Genomic DNA, 17498 nt, shown 5'->3' with positions numbered 1-17498 from the left:
CCGGATCGAAGTGATGAGGAGAAGGGTTATATCTTTCCCGCACCATCCAGATGGGACAGGAGCACAATGCCCTGAACTTCCCTTATTTTTATTTCTTTTAATTAATTAATTAATTATTTTGACATCTTTAGCTAATTAACTTATTTTCTTTCATAGTTTACTAAATTTTTGAGAGAGAGACAGAGAGAACGAGCATACAGAAGCAAGGAGAGAAGCAGAGAGGGAGACACAGGATCCGAAGCAGCTCCAGGCTGAGCTGTCAGCACAGAGCCCGACGTGGGGCTCGAACCCACCAACAGTGAGCGGAAATCAAGAGTTAGACCCTTAACTGACTCAGCCACCTGGGCGCCCCCTGAACCGTCCTTTAGAAGCGCCCGGGCCTCTGTCCGGGGGACACCAGCAGCAGTGAGGCCACGTCCCTTCCCCCGCAGCGTCTCTCCACGTCCTGTGTGACCTTTGCTGTCCCTCCGGGAGACCCTTTGTTNACGCCCGCCGTCCCCAGCCTGCTGCTGGGCCGCTCTGCCCGGGAAGGGCCGGGCCCTGGAATTCTCCAGCCGCGGGCCCCTCCGGGGTCTCAGTTTCTTCCGCACTTGACCGTCCAGCACCTGGAGAGGGCCTTCCCCCGGGCCGCGTACCCCGTTCCCGCTGGTTTGGGCAAGAGCTGGGGTCACCGCCCGCCCACAGCAGCCCCTGCTCTCAGCCCAAGGTCGGCCGCGTACACGGACTGCGCTCTAACTCCGGCCGCGCGGGTCTTACGGCGTTTCGGTCACCCCAGGACTCTGGTCTCTGACATGACCTGGGGCTGCCGTAGACACATCGGCACAAACCCGACGCTTTCAAACAATGCAAGTTTGTTTTCTTGCGGTTCTGAAGCCCCAAGTGGGTCTTACCCCAGAAATGAAGGTGTTGGCCAGGCAGGGTCCCTTCCAGGCTCCGGGCAGACTCTCCCGGCCTCTCCCAGCGCTGGGCGCCCGTGGTGTGTGATGCGCGGCCCTCCTGTGGCCCGTGGGGCGCCTCTCACGCTGGGTCGGGCGGACTCCGACGTTTCCCCTCTCCCTCCACCTCTGTGAGCCCTCGTGATGACTGTGTGCGCCCGGGACGGCTGTGCCTGGACCCTCCTCTTGCTAGGAAAACACGGAGTCTTCGAGTGGCAGTAAGCTGTCGACCGCCTCGTCGAGCGCGCCATCGGCTCACGCTGTTTCAATCCTTTCTTCACAACACGGTTTCGAGTAACGCCCCAGCTCTCCAACCTTCGCGCCTTCAGATGTTCTCTTAACCCTCCGGAGCCTTAGGCTCTGAGTCCTGCTTCTCATCTCCCGTTGAACCCGCCCTTCTCATTTGAATTTTTGTCTCTGGTTAATATTTTATCTGCTTAATTTATATCATAACTTATTTATTGAGTTCCTAGATTTTTATCTTGAACCTTTTTTATTTTAGATCCTACTATTGCTTTTCTCTTACCCAACAATTAGTCTTTTAATTGGCTCTTAATCTTTGACTTTTTTTAAAAAAAATTACTCCTTTTTTTAATGTTTACTTATTTATTTGAGANTTTTTTTTTTAATATGTGACTATGAAAAATGCAGTGGGTTTGAATTCCTTCTGCAGCAGCTCAGTCTTTCTTCATGGGAGGGGCTCATTCTCCGTGATGTAATTCACGGTCCCTCCCACGCAGCCACCACTGGCAAGGTCATGTCGCCATGTGACAGGAAGGACGGGCAGAGGTCGCAAACGTGCGAAATGAAGAAGAGACCCCTGGAGACACAGTCTACAGTACAAATAAAAGCTAGAAGCTGTCTACCAGAAATCTGCCTTGAGAACAAGCCCAGCAGCAAATTTCTTTCAAGGTGTTTGCACGTCACCTTTTAAAGAAAGCAGAAAACATGCATACTCTGAACGCTGGGAAGTCAACTGCTGGTTAAAAGGTTCCTGGTGTTAATGGTTACTTCAGGGCTATCCGTTCTTTTCCTGCCTCAGGCTGTCAGATCGACTGAGAGGCTTAAAACCAAAACCCTTACTGCCTCTTGCTCAGGACGTCAGAAAGCCGCAGTGTTGTGGGGGCTCCCCGGGACTCTGGGGGTACAGACTTGCCTCTCATGAGCTGACCATCTGCGGTCTCCTGGGCTGGTGACTCATCACCCTGTCAAACAGGCTGAAAATTCTAAGGCTAGACTGTCATCCTTACAGAGATAAAGTCAGTTTTGCGGTAAGACAGTGTTTGGCTGTAATGGATTCCCAAGATCCTTTTTAAAAGTCTGATGAATGAATCTTATCAAAAGGGAGCCAAATTTGCCAAGATAGTAACACTTGCACTGCTTCCTTAGAGATTCATTATTCGCAGTCACTATAACCCAAGGCAAATAAAATCTCCATTCACAAGCTCTTCTCATTCACATAGACGACTAACCGGCCACTTTAAAGAAAGTGATTCTACGACAGGGATGTCCACTGTCACCACTGCTGTTAACATAGTGCCGAAGTCCTGGCATCAGCCGTCAGACAACAAAAGGAAATCAAAGGCATCAGAATTGGCAAAGAGGAAGTCAAACTTTCACTCTTCGCAGACGACATGATACTCTACATAGAAAACCCGACAGACTCCACCAGAAGCCTACTGGAACTGATCCAAGAATTCAGCGAAGTTGCAGGGCACAAAATCAACATATAGAAATCGGTTGCATTTTTATCCACCAACAATGAAGCAACAGAAAGAGAAATCAAGAAGCTGATCCCATTCACAATTGCACAAAAACCATAAAATACCTCGGAATGAACCTAACCAAGGATACAAGAGATCTGTATAATGAAAACTATAGGAAACTTATGAAGGGCATGCGGACGGACACGAGTAAGCGGAGGGGCAGCAAGGGCCGGGGAGCACGCGGGAAAGTCGGTTACGATACGGGGAGAACTGAACACCAGGTAGAGCCCACGTGTGCATATTTCAAAACAGACTCTAAAACTCCTTTTGTCCTGTGAAACCAGCAGTCTTTCGTGGAAAATATACAGTGCGACCTGCTCATTCTGCCTGAATCAGGCTGAGGCAGGGGACTTTCCCTGCCTTCCCGCTCAAAACATGGGTTCTTCCTGGGCCTCTAGTCTGCAGAGCGTGGGACTGGCAGCCTCACAGTCCCATGTTCCCATTCCGTAGAGTAGAGCTTATATATTACAGTTACCATGTCATATCATAATACTGTTATATTATTATTTTATATCATATTTATTATAATATTACCAAGATATCTAAATCATTATGTTTCTCTGGAGAATTCTAATACAGCTGCTTTTGATGATCCAGCCCCGCAGCAATGTTAGAGAGTATTATACACAGCCCCCCCGCCCCCAGCACACCCCTTTGAACATTTACTTCTGCCCAGAAAGTAGTTGTAGGTGAAATTCAGTTCATACTTTCAATTCCTTGTTCGGGGCATTGTATCCAGAAAGAGATTTTTATCTGCCTTCTTTCAAGTGGATCTCACTTCCTCTGAATTTATTTATCCTTTTGTATCTGGTTTGATTGTTACTCACACACACACACAATCTATTCGACACAGGACCTGAAGGAAGAACGTCCGTGTTTTCATACCAGTGGTGCTAAATACTCCCGACAGCACAGGGCTGGTGTCCGGCGAGCACCTGCTGGGTAGACACCCGCGTGAGCCAACGCCAGCACTCCGGGAAGGTGACTTTGCTCACACAAGTCCCGGGAACCAGAAGGTGACTTGTTTCCGGACAGCCATCTCTCGAAGTCTGCCTACGTTTTCAAATGGATTTGCTTAAGTCACTTTCAATAAATTCATCCTTGACAGAACTGCAGCGTATTTCCTACCGCATCTTCAGCTCCCACGGCGGGTGTACACCAAGTAGCCAGTGCAGGCTCCAGAGAAACTTCCAGTAAGCCTCTTCCGGCGTGACTCCTACATTGCTTGTGATAGAGCTAAAATAGCTCCATTTCGTTTATCGTGAGGATTTTTTTCATTTGCGTCTTGTTATGGTGTTTCCCCCGGAAAACAGCTGCTCTGACACTCGGAACATATTGGCTCCTCAGACTTGCGGGGTCTCCCCCAGGGGAGGCTGCCGTGCTCCCTGGGTCCCCCAGGCCGAAGCCCTGGGCGCTGCCGCTCAGGGACTTTCACAGCCCAGCCTGGCAGCCGGAAGCGTGAGCCCAGACTCGTGACAATTTCCTCTCCCCGAAGGGTGCTGAGGTCTTGGAGAAAAAGCATGGCCTCTGGGACATGTTGCTGCCGTTTCCTCCCGCGCCCACGCGTCACCCCTGAGGTCACCTCTAACTCTGAGTCGCCCCCACTCCCTGCTGGTTTCAGGCAACTTTCCGCCCCGTGGTTCTCAGAGGCTCCTTCGCTGGGTCCCAAGGTTGGATTCCCTACTGCCGGGGCCTTGTGACCAGGGAAGTGACGGTCGCAGGTGATCCGCCGCCGGAAGCGTGAGCCGTGTAAGATTTCTCCTGGACGCGGGGTTACGTTAGGGCGGGTGAGACTGCCCTCGACGCCTGTAGTAACAACATATAGTAATTATGTAGCTCAATGACCGTATAATAACAATAATTATAATACCTATACAGCTTTACACACACACACACACGAGTATGGTAAATGTTGTAAACATTACAGAAAAGTAACACAAGAAAATAAAAGATGCGTTAAAGCTTGGGGTTGAAGCCTGGGGTCAGGAGACCTCTTGGGGTGAAGCGGGGACCAGCCCCACAGAGAGGAGGGGAGGGCCGGCCGCAGTCTTACCTGAGAAATATGTTGCCGCTGATTCCCGTGTTTTCAACTACAAAGATAAAAGTCATGTCATGCTATGGAAAAAGAGATTATTCATATTTATGAGATTTTTTTTTCCAGGGAAAAAGAACTTTACAAAATGTTTTCAAGAACCATATAGAGTTCACTGTATTTTTCCATAAGTAGAAGTCATGGCCCAAGACAGACCTTCCCTGATCGCAGATCGCACCGTATATTTTCCACGAAAGACTGCTGGTTTCACAGGACAAAAGGAGTTTTAGAGTCTGTTTTGAAATATGCATCCTCCGCCGTTACAGATAAATTGGAAGGATAATCATACTGGTTTTTTAACGAATTGTTACAATAACGTTCTGGGTGGTTCCAGACACAACTCAGGAACTCTATGCCAGACCCCTGAAATCCATGCTCAGACGGCACTCTGCAGCGACTCTGAGTTCGGATGTCCAGTGAAAACACTAATAGAACAAATGTTCACTGTATTTTCATTATCAAGTAGTAAAAAACACATTTTTAACAAATTATTATATTGCTTCCAAAATTAAAAACACCTCGTCAATAATTCGGTTTCAAAGGAGCCACCTGGCAGTGTCTACTGAGTAATCGTTTACTTCTTCCACATTTCCCCGGGTGCAAAGAGGCCTGGGGGCCTGCCGTGGGGCCGTCTGGAAGGCATTTTAAGAGACCAAATCGTTAGTGTTTTTCCAGGGAAGGGAGAACAGCATTTGCTGTCTGAACCCCGTCCAGACAACACTTTGGAAAGACTGGGTTCCCCGTAAACGAGGACGACAGAAGGGGGTGACCAGCAGGGGTTTCAGGGACACGGCCGGGCCGACGACCCCGAGCAAGCTAGCGCTCACGGAAAAGGGACCCAAGCCGACGAGAATTCCGTCAAGAAACGACCCTTGCAATCTGTGAGCGCCTGCGGTGTGCCAGAGCCCGCGTGCGCCGCTCGTGTGTCAGCTGAGTGTGAATACACCCAAACAGTGCTGCACGAGGGACGAACTTGGGGCCCAAGGCCTGTGGTCAGCGGGTGGGCGGCGCCGGGGCGTCGGGAGGATGACGTCAGCGGTCAGCGGGTGGGTGGCGCCGGGAGGGGGAGGGNGGTCTGCCTCCGGTTCATCACACGAGGGGCGCAGCTGGGATCATTTCTGCGCGAAACCCTGACCCTTCCAGCCCCGCGGCCCCGGGCCTGTTGTCTGCTGGGTGGGAACGTGTCCGTCACGCCCTGCCTACCCCACCCCAGCCCACGAGTGACAAGATTTCGTTCTTTTTTTAATGTTTATTTGTTTTTGAGAGACAGAGAGACAGAGCGTGAGTGGGGGAGGGGCAGAGAGGGAGGGAGACACGGAATCCGAAGCAGCTCCAGGCCCTGAGCTGTCAGCACAGAGCCCGACCCGGGGCTCGAACCCACGAACCTTGAGATCATGACCTGAGCCCAAGTCGGATGCTTAACCGACTGAGCCGCCCGGGCGCCCTGACAAGACTTCATTCTTGAGCCCTCAAGCATCTGAAGGGGAAGTCACCTTACCAAAACTCAACTTTGGTGATTACTGTCTTTCTTTTTCCTAAATTTTTCTGAATCCAACATCCTAGCACGAGGATTTGCCCCCACCGCCACCGCAGGGGCCAGAGTGACCTCCCATCCCTTCTCTCTGTGTGGGGCCAGCCCGCTGCTGCCTGAGTTCCGGTACCTGACGATGCCGATTTCAAATATCCCGTCCCGTTTTCTAGATTTTTATGTCCCAAGATGAAGCTTGGCCCAGTCACTTAATGTAGCTGCTAACAGAGGTCTGGGTCTGCTACTTTTCAAATTAGAAAAAAAGCCCTGATGTGTTAGTTTCTTGTTGTAAAAACATTTTTAGACAAATCTTTTAAATGGAATGAATGAACCAATGAACAATCTGGTCTTTCCATTTACAAAAATATATAAATTATAGATTGTAAGATTTTCATTTGTCACCTATTTTTCTCTAAACACAGGTAGTTCTTGGAGATAAAGCCACATGCCTGCCCTAGGTAGGGCCCCAGCCTGGCATGTTCATCAGGAATGAAGGGCAGTAAGTTTTTCTCCGTTTTCTTTGAGGAAGAGGGAGGGAGAAACAGAATGATGCAGGTAATTTCTTATCTAAGTTTTAAGTGAACCTACAGCACAGCCTTGGCTGCAATAAAATCTGTGTGTGCACGCTGACGTGTGTTCATGCATGTATTCATCTGCACACGTGTGCATGTGCACAAGCATGTATGTGCACAGGTGCATGTGTACATATGTGTGGGCACATGCATGTTTGTGTGTGCATGTGGGGCTGTGTATGCATGTTGCATGAATGTGTTGTGCATCTGCACATATGTGCACACATGTGTGCTTCTGTGAGGGCACATGTGTGTTTGTGTTTGTGCGTGTGTGGATGTGGACCTGTGTGTGCTTGTGTGTGCATGCAGGTACACATGTGAACGTGTGCTGCTTGAATGCATGCGTCTGCATGTGTGTCCATGTGTGTGCATGTGTGTACATGTGCACATGTGTGTGTATATGTGTGTGGGTGTATGTGGGGGGGGGATTGGGTGGGTTTTCATTTGTTTGCTCTTGCATTTTTCTCCATTATCAAAGTTAGTCATTGGAGCGTGTTGTGGCTGAATGTTCGCATCCCCCAAATCCGTATGTTGAAATCCCAGTGCCCTGGGTGGTGGTGGCAAGAGGTGGGGCCTTGGATTCCGGTCAGGAGGCTCCATCCCCGGTGTGGACGTGGTGAGCACTCCCGGGAAAGCGTCCGCAGCCATCCATGCTGCCCCCTCCCCGCCTTGCAGCCCCAGCACTGACGGGTGAATGTCTGTGCAGCCGCAGCGCTGATGCGTGAATGTCTATGCAGCCCCAGCACTGATGCGTGAATGTCTGTGCAGCCCCAGCACTGACGGGTGAATGTCTATGCAGCCGCAGCGCTGATGCGTGAATGTCTGTGCAGCCCCAGCACTGACCGTGAATGTCTAGTTTGCATCCTCCCGTGTCTGACAGTTGGCTTTTGCAGCCTGAGGGGCTAAGACAAAACGCAATATGTGGTTTCAGCCTTAAAACTCCAGATATTTCTTCCAGGAGGATTTAAACTTCTAAAAATGGCACATGTTTATCCGTGGGTAGTAGCTCCCTGTGTGCTTTATTCTCATCATATATAAATTTCTCAGGCTGCCTTCCAGAACTTCTTACAGGCAGTGGGTAACTCGTGTCATACAGTGGAGCATGAATGCAGGGTGTCCGAGGTCCTCTGAGCCGTCCGTGTGTATTTTCCTCACTGGATTAAGTGTGGCACCGGCTCGCCCATCTTCCCTCTGGTGCCCTTAGTAATGACTTCTTTCTCTGGCTCGTGAAACACGCTTTCCTTGAAGGTCAAGAAGAGAGGATGACGCAGTTACTGATGGGCATGTGATACATAGTTATGCTCTGAATGAAGTGTCTAGGCTACATATGTGAACAGAGAGATGGGAAAATAAAGTTTCTTCTATTTTGACTTGGATTTTTCCTAAAAAAGAGAATTCTGTCTTAAAAATATTTTTACAATGGATCATAGAAATATTTGTTGCAGAAGGAACAAATTTGTATCTCAATGTGGTTTCATTGGAAAAACAATGTGAAATATTTTTGGCTTACATTTTCCCTTCAGATTTTAATAAGAACATGTACTATCATTATCACTTCAAAATTTTATATGAAGATTCTGAAGATGACAGGTGGATTTCAGAGAAAGGTATTTTTAGACAAATGAACGAAGTTCAGCTGAAAATATAATGCAGAAACAGAGTTATTATAGTCATTATGCAGATAATTCCAGTGTGTTTTAGAAGCACTTTATCATATGAAACAAAGTATTTAAAGTTGTGTTTGAATCTATTAGAAGTTGTTCCTGTAAGTGTTCCAGCCTCCAGTGTCACAAGACGCCTTTGAGCAACGCGTTCTGTGCACAGGAGTATTTCTGTCGCCGTCACGCCCTCCGGCGCTGCCCCACCGGCTGTAAGAAGCAGACCTTCGCGTTCCCTGTTGAGCCCCTCCCCCAGCCTCTAGCACCAGCTGACGAGTAGATGTTTTCCTGCTCAAGCTGTTCAGCGGGTAGAACCCCGGGTTCCCAGCCCCGGGGGGGCACTGAGGTTATGTGAAATCATGGCCCGTGATTTCAAGGTGTGCGCTCACACCCCACGACGGGACGGGTATGTGGGGGGGCTGAGCCCGGAGCACATCGGCCTGTGAGAGGGGGTGTCGTGAGCACTCATGGGGTGCGTCTTGGGGCTCCCTCACGGCTGGCCCTTCTCTCCTGGTGGATGTGGGGAGGACGCACCTCCTCCTCCCTCACCCTGCAGTCAATCAGGGAGACATAGACTGAAATTTCTAAATATTTTCCTCTGCTGGATGGTAAGTTTTACGTGGGTAGGAACGCGCTTGCTGTTCCCACTGCTGTACGCCTGGCACCGGTACGCACGCCCACGGTGGGCACTGAGGCTGTTCTGGTCACTGCTCTACCGATGAGCGTGCACGTGGACTCGAGGGTTTCTCTCTCTCAAACAGCATGGCGGTGAACCTCCGTGTCCCGCTCAGTAGTGTCTGAGCGTGACAGACTCTGTGGGGATTACACACGTGGGTTCCGGGAGTCAGAGCCTCGGCAAGGTTCTTCCGATACATTGACCAAACCGCTTTGACCAACACATGCATCTACCTCGGTGTACGGAAGTTTCCATTTCTGCACGTCTTTCCACCTGTTCATTTGTGTAAATACAAGGTCCATGAAATAACATCACGTGGTTCTTCTGAGTTTTGTTTTATGTAATGTTAGCGAAGCTGACCACCTTTTCAGAGGATTAACTGGATTTCCTTATTATAAATTACCGCGTTATGTGCGTTGTCTGTGTTTCCATTAGTCGACTTTTTCTTGTTGCTGTCATTATGAGCTGAACTTGGTCTCTGTGAAAATCACACGTAGAAGTGGCCCACCAGTACCTCAGAACGGAGACAGGCTGTTCAAAGAAGCAAGCGGGCAAGTTAATCAGGCTGTTTCAGGGCCTAATCCACACGGCTGGTGTCACTGTGAGAGCAGGAAACCAGGGCACAGACGCGTCACCTGTGAGGACGGTCATCTACAAGCCAAAGCAGGAGGCCTCAGAAGGAACCAGCCCGGATTCAGACTTCTAGCCTCCGAGCAGTGAGAAAATAAATTCTGTTTTATATGCCGCTGCTCTGTGGTGCGCTGTTGTAGAGCCCTGACCAACTACCACAGCTATGTGGTCGGAGTTAGCGCAAGCTGGTAATACTTCGGTGTGTGTTGTAAGTATTCTCTCGTCATTTTTATGTCTACTTTGGTGGTATCTTCTTTTCTATGGAATTTAATTTTAAATAGCTCATTTTAAAAAATATTTACTTATTTTGAGAGAGAGAGAGAAAGAGAAAGAATCCCAAGCAGGCTCTGAGCTGTCAGCACAGAGCCCAACACGGGGCTCGAACCCATGAACTGTGAGATCGTGGCCTGAGCTGAAATCACGAGTCCAACCTTAACGGACAGAGCCCCCAGGCTCCCCTAAATAGCTCATTTTACCCTGTTATTCTGTAGTGACTGCTCTGTCATACGTCCACATGCTGTTGTTACACCTGTCTGGGTCACCTGGGTCCTTTTGCTGGCCAGCTATTCTCTTTTTCCTCCATGACATATTGTGTCAGTTGATACAACTTGTAAAATTCTGGCGGTTTTGTTGGGAATCTTCCACTTCACTCTTGGTCCCGGTGCGTTGGCCAGCCTCAGCTCCCTGCATTTCCCAACACACGCTGAATTCAGTTGGAATATTCTGCCAGCATCTTGTCAGAATTGATGGAAAACACATTGTATCATTAGATTAACTTAGGGACCACTGATGTGTGCCTTCTCATCTGTACACCTGGTGTACATCCCCATATATTCAAGGTTTTTTTGTCTTTTGATAACTTTAAACTCTTTTCTCCCTAAAGATTTTGTACATCTTATATTAATATCATCATTTGATAACTCAGTATTTTATTCTAGTATAAGGGGTATCTTTTTTCCATGAAACTTCTAATTGTTATTGTTTAAAGTAAATACAATGGCTTTTTTAAAAGTGTATTTATTTATTTTGAGAGAGACAGAGACAGCCACAAGGGGGTGGGGGGCGGGTAGGGCAGAGAGAGAGGGAGAGAGAGAATTCCAAGCAGGCTCCACACTGACAGTCCAGAGCCTGACATGGGGCTCAGACCCACGAACTGTGAGATCATGACCTAAGCCAAAATCAAGAATCAGACGCTTAACCGACTGAGCCCCTCGGGCACCCTCTTTCTAACGCGTGTTTAGGTATATAGTATGCACTCACTGAAGTCATGTTGTCTTACAGCAGATCTCTAGAACTTACTAATCTTGCAGGACTGAAAGTTCATACAATCCGAGCCGCATCTCCCTTGCCCTCCCCCTCCCCCGCCTCCTGGCACCCACCGTTCTCCCTGCTTCTGCGGTCTGGGGACTCGAGGGACCCCGCATAAGTGGGATCATGCAAGATGGGTCCTTTTCAGCCCATTTCACCAGCATGACACCCTCCAGCGTCTTCCGTGCTGTTGCCCACGGCCGGGCCTCCTTCGCTGCGAAGACGAACTCGCCCCTGCGTGCACACACCACATGCTCTTCATCCGTCCACACTTGATGGACATTACGTGGCTCCCATGGTTTCACTTCTTGTGGATACTTCGTGCAGGCGTGGCCTTTTCAGGCTAAACTGCCTTGTTTTGTGTTATGAGTAGCTGCTCATGTGGTATTTGTTATAAACGTACTTTAGTTTAAAATCTGTCTTTAAAAATTGGTTATAATGATGATAATCAAACATAATATGATTTGAAAAGATTTAATCTGCTTTCACATGTTTTTACCCATGTGACTTCAGTAATTCCACTGTGGCCCCTGTATGCCAGCTTTCTTTGTTGCCATCTAATTCATAGTATCATTATTTTGTATTTTATTTCTCCTCTGAAACATCCTCTTGTATTTAATATTTTGAGAATACGGAAAGCACTGTTGGCTTGAATTCATTACTATCTCTACAGTAAAAATCTCAGAATTTGTAAAATAATAAGTTGTAGCTCCCTGAAAATCAGCCCATGTGAATTTTTTCCAAATTTAAATCCTGATAATGGTTTTTCATCCTGTGTGGTTAGGAGCTGGATAAACACTATTTGGATTTATGCACAGCAGCAAATAAACTACTCTTGGCCGACCTTCCTTCTCTGCAGAACATTCTTTGTACCAACATCACTATAACTAAGAACATGCTAACAGAGCAGCGAAATTAGTTTTTGTTTTCGTTTATTCCCTATAATTGTGGCTAACATTTTTGAGTGATCGCTTTGTGTCAGACAAGACTCAGAGTTTTATAGGTTGATCATGAGATGTGAGAGCAAATCCAGAAAGACCAAGTACTTTGCCCAAACCATCTCAGTAACTTTAAGACGTGGGATCAAACCCAGGCATTTTGAGAGCAAAGCCCACAAGTTAGCCAATACATGTTAAGATTCCTTTACTTATAAGATATGACTAGAAAATTAAAAATAAAGAGAACATGAGGATAACTAATGATGGCAAAAATGGAAATAAAAAACAGTGATAATAACATTATCATTTAGAAGTATTTTTGGAAACCCTGCTTTGACTTGGTAGAGAAATGGAGTCTTGATATTCCGTGTGCAATGAGAACTCACTATCAGCCCACAGCACGTACAACCGTCTCATTAATCTGCAGGCCTATAAGTGTTAGAATCCTTTCAAATGAAAATGAAGTATTAACTAAAAATGAAAAGAAATCAGTGTCTTTCTCTGTAAGTAGGGACTGTTCAAACCTTTAAAAAATACTGTTTTGTATGCTTTCTGATACAAACTGCCATTATCAGGAACTCTGTGCTGATGCAACGTTTAACCAAACAAGATCACAAATGACAATTCAGGGCCCACTGTGTGCTAAACCTTCTATGCGGACTTTACATCTGTTTTCAATTTAAAAAAATCAAAGCTCGGAAATTTCAAGTCTAAATGCTAAGGTCACACAGCCAGTAGTTGATGATTCTCAGACCCAGACTGGCTGATTCCAGTGCTCACATCCTTGACATCGCACTGCTTCTCACGGATTATAAGTTCCGGAATTCACTCACACTCTGCTGTCTAGAGCTGTCTGTGATGTGGCTGCTTTGGTGACCCGACGTGATTCCCAAGATGGGTTCCTGACACTGACCACGGACACTGAGTCCAGGTCCCCGGGGCCGATCCGGGCGTGTCCTGCAGGGACAGGTGAAGCCCCTGTGACACCAGGATTAAGGGGACGGAGATGCTCTCACGCCAAGGACATCGATGGACACAGCACCTCCTGAGAGCAAGGCAGGAAGGCCCACGCTCAGTCACTTGTCACTGCGGCGGGAAGCACACAGCCGCAGAGTCGGATAAGGGCCAGATCCCAAGCAGCCGCTCCCAGCAAGGTGGGCTCAGTGTGAGAACCCCCTGCAGTGTGTGCCTGCGGAGCGCTGGGTGGGGACCCGCTGGGGCTGAGCCTCCGCATTGTGGGAATGGGAGCTTCTATGTGTAACGGCTGGGGTTGGATGGGCAGCAAGCGAGGGAAATGTCCTATGTTTTCAGTAAAAGGAGTGTGTGTGTGTGTGTGTGTGTGTGTGTGTGTGAACTCTTAGAATCTGAGAACCACATGATGCTCTCCTATTCAGTAGTTTGTCTTGCTGTTTTGTTGATTGTTTCCTTCTCTGTGCAGTTTTTTCCTTGGGTGGAGTTGCAATAATTTTGCTTTTGTTTCCCTTGCCTCAGGGGACAGATCCAAAATTGTTTCTACAGCCCATGCCAGAGAAATTACCGCCTGTGCTCTCCTCCAGGAATTTTATGGTTTCAGGTCTCACAGTTAGGTCTTTAGTCCATTTTGAGTTTATTTTTTGTGTAAGAAAGTAGTCCGGTTTCATTCCTCTGCATGTCGCCGTCCAGTTTTCCCAGCAATATTTGTCCAGGAGACTGTCTAGATTTAAAAAAAAAAAAAAAAAAAGCGACTATCTTGCCGCCATTGCATATTCTTGTCTCCTTTGTTGCAGGTTAACTAATGATTTAAGAATGGGTTTGTTTCTGGGTTTTCTGTTCTGTTCCATCGACCCCGGGGGTCTATTTTCGTGCCAAACGAAGCTGTCTTATTGTAGTGCACCTTGAAACCTGACGTTGAGACAGGGATTGCATTAAATCTACAGATTGTTTTGAGAAATGTGGACATTTTAACAATGTTGGTTCTTCCCATCCATGACTACGGACTCTCTTTCCATTTGTTTGTGTCATCTTCAATTTCTTTCATAAGTGATATTTGCAAAGGATATATCTAATAAGGGGTTAACATCCATAATATATAAAGAACTTACACAACTTAATACTTAGCAAAAAGAAAAATAGTTCACTTAAAAATGAGCAGAGGGCCTGAATAGACATTTTTTCAAGCCAGAGGTACAGATAACCAGGACACATGAAAAGATGTTCATATCATTCATCATCAAAGAAATACAAATCAAAACCACAATGAGATATCACATTATGCCTGTCAGAATGGCTGGAAACAGACATACAGAAAATAACAAGTGTTGGTCAGGATGTGGAGAAAAGGAAACCCTCACACGCTGTTGGTGGGCATGAAATCAGTGTGCACCATGGAAACCAGTCCAGAGGCTCCTCAAAAAATTAAAATTAGAATTTCCATATGATCCAGTAATTCCACTGCTGGGTATTTACTTAAAGAAATGAAAACAGGAATTCAAAAGGTGTATTAACCCCTCTGTTTATTGAGGTACTATATACAACAGCCAAATTGTGGAGGTAACCCACACGTCCATCAACTGATAAATGGATAAGGAAGATGTGCTATACGCATACAGCGGAATTATTACTCAGCCATTAAAAAGAATGAGATCGTGCCATTTGCAACAACATGGATGGAACTAGAATATATTACGCTGAGTGAAATAGGTCATCAGTCAGAGAAGGAGACACACCCTAGGCTCTCACTAATAGGGGGGATTTAAGAAACAAAGCAAATGAACAAAATAAAGAGACAGAGACCAAAAACTAGATTCTTAGCCCTAGAGGACAGACTGTGGTTCCCAGTGGGGAGGGGGTTGAGTGGTGGGGGAAGCAGGTAAAGGGGATGATGAGCCCTGAGTATGTGCAGAACTGTTGAGTCACTGTATTGTACTTGAAAGTAATGCAACACTGCACGTTAGCTACACTGGGATTAAAATTTTTTTAACGTTTATTCATTTTTTGAGAGACGGAGATGGAGCGTGAGCAAGGGAGGGTCAGAGAGAGAGGGAGACACAGAATCTGAAACAGACTCCAGGCTCTTAACTGTCAGCACAGAGCCCGACGCGGGGATTAAACCCACGAACTGTGAGATCATGACCTGAGCCGAAGATGGACACTTAACTGACTGAGCCACCCAGGCGTCCCTACTGGAATTTTTAAAAAATTGAAGAAAAAAGAGCTACATCACAGAAGCAGAACTGTTCTTGTGTGGAACACTCAGCATGAAGGCATCTTCTAAAATCAAAGGAAAACTTCAGCGGCAGGTTTCCGTAGGAGCAGCCAGAGGAAGGCAGCGTGGCCCCCACATCTGTCACTTTCTAATTAGCTGCAGAACACTCAAGTTCGTCCATAGAGAGAAATATTCTCTTAAAGTAGAGATAGTTTTGTAATTAAGTTGAGACACAGACATTAAAACAACATTAAAATCTATAATTAACAAAGATATTGTGAGCTGACTTTCTATAAAGGCACTGACTCACTCCACTTCTGAGTTATAAATTAGGAGGCCAAACTTTTCATTAATTAAACTCCAGGAGAAGAAAATGACATTGGGAGTAGATATTTCAGAATTGTTTATGTCGCCTAAACGTTGACCATTTCCATATGCTACTGAAAAATTAGTCTGTCAGATATGATTACTGAGGAAGCAGAAACCAATTTAACTTCCTTCCAGCCGGCGGGGGCTGAGGGAGCCTTGGGGGGCGGTGTCTGAGCGCCCCGCAAGCCGGGGGTCCGTGGCAGCCACGAAATCTCCAACATACATCTCCTCCAGCATCGCTTATCCTTTTCACAGTGGGGTTGTTCTTTGAACTGAAATAATTAGCATATAAAGGGCAAGTTTTCTGTGTAAAGGAACTTAACGCATTTCAGATGAAGTCCCCTAGAAATGACCTTGGTTTCAGGATGCCTTCAAATCAGGATGTCTCTGCCCAGATGTGCTTTGCTCGCGAGATAAAGGTGCGGTGTTGCTCAGATGTGGAGGAAATCTTCGCGCCGATCCTGCCTGAAGACTCACGAGTGTGTTTTTAGTCAAGATCACAAGGAACACTTACTGTGTTAGTGTACTGATCTCCAGAACTCCTAATAATCACCTACGTTAATTTTGTTAAATCTTCTCAGTTTTCAACTTATTTCAGTGTTTCAGAATGCTCTTTAACTTTCCGCACAAGAGAGAGCACAGCCTTGACGGCCTTGGTGGCCTGCGGCTCTGACCCGCCAGCATCAGCCCGCATCAGCTCAGGCCTCAGGCCCACGCCCCTGTCTGTGACCTTGGGCACCTGGCTTTCCGTCTCCAGGCCTCAGCATGAGGTGGACGTTAACATTTATGTCCACAAAGATTATGATGTTTTGAGGTTTAAATGAGTGAATAATTGCTACAAATAAAGCGAAGTAATACAAATAATAACAAGCAGATTCTAACCCTTTCCTGTGCCTTTGTCCTCAGGTCTTGGAGCCTAGAATATCAGGCGAGCAACGTTCATCTTCCGTGAATTCCACAGACTGGCCCTGCACGTGAGCTTGGCTTTCCAGATGCAGGAGAATGAGCGTCGCGTGGCCTGTGATGCTGGAGGGACCAGGCGCTGGGATGCAATGATGTTTGTTCTCTGCACTTCCCACGTCCTGTTGGGTGGTTTGGTGTCTGTCACTGATTTTGGCAAGTTCTTGGCCATTCTTACTTCAGACATTTATTTTGCCCCATTCCCTCCTTCTGCTCCAACTGCCCGCATGCCCTTGGGTGTCTGGGCCTCTGTCCCTCATTCTTTTCCACCTGGAAAGTTTCTATTGAGCTGCCCCGGAGTTCACGCGTTCTTTCCTTGGATCTGTCAAGCCAGCTCCTGAGCTCACCAAAGGCACTTGTCGGTGTTTTCGAGCCTTAGCACCTCTCCCTCCGTCTCTCCCTCTCCCCTCCCCGCCCTTGCGTGTCTGTTTGGTGCGCATCTGTTTGATGACGACCCACTTGGAATTGCATCTGTCCCTTTTCCCGAGAGAGACCTTCCCACGTGGGGCACCTGCGCCGTGTTCCCGAGCGGCTGCTCCGGCTCCGGCTCTCACGACCCCCGCGTCCCTGCAGACTGGCTTCTCCCGGACGCCAGCGGGTGGANCCACACCACCAGCGGGGCCCCTGCCCCGTGGCCCCCGGCGGCTTACGCTGCAGGCGAGTGGCCCCGAGCTGCGTGTCGGGGGAACTCGTCCCTCTGACCTGGGGGTGGGTTTGCCCCGTGGCCCCGGTTCTCTGACGGTCGACACCTGTCCCCCAGGACCGGGATGTGGGGGCTGCACCGATGGACGAGAGGGCAGGGCCCAGGTCCCCGTTTTCTCGGGGCTCAGAGGCCAAGGCCGAGAGCTGGGGGGCTGGGGGGAGGGAGGCGGCGGGAGGCTA

This window comes from Crocuta crocuta, unplaced genomic scaffold (assembly GCF_008692635.1).
Source record: "Crocuta crocuta isolate KB4526 unplaced genomic scaffold, BGI_CrCroc_1.0 scaffold750, whole genome shotgun sequence".
In the NCBI taxonomy this organism is placed as follows: Eukaryota; Metazoa; Chordata; class Mammalia; order Carnivora; family Hyaenidae; genus Crocuta; species Crocuta crocuta.
This window is presented reverse-complemented; position numbering follows the sequence as displayed.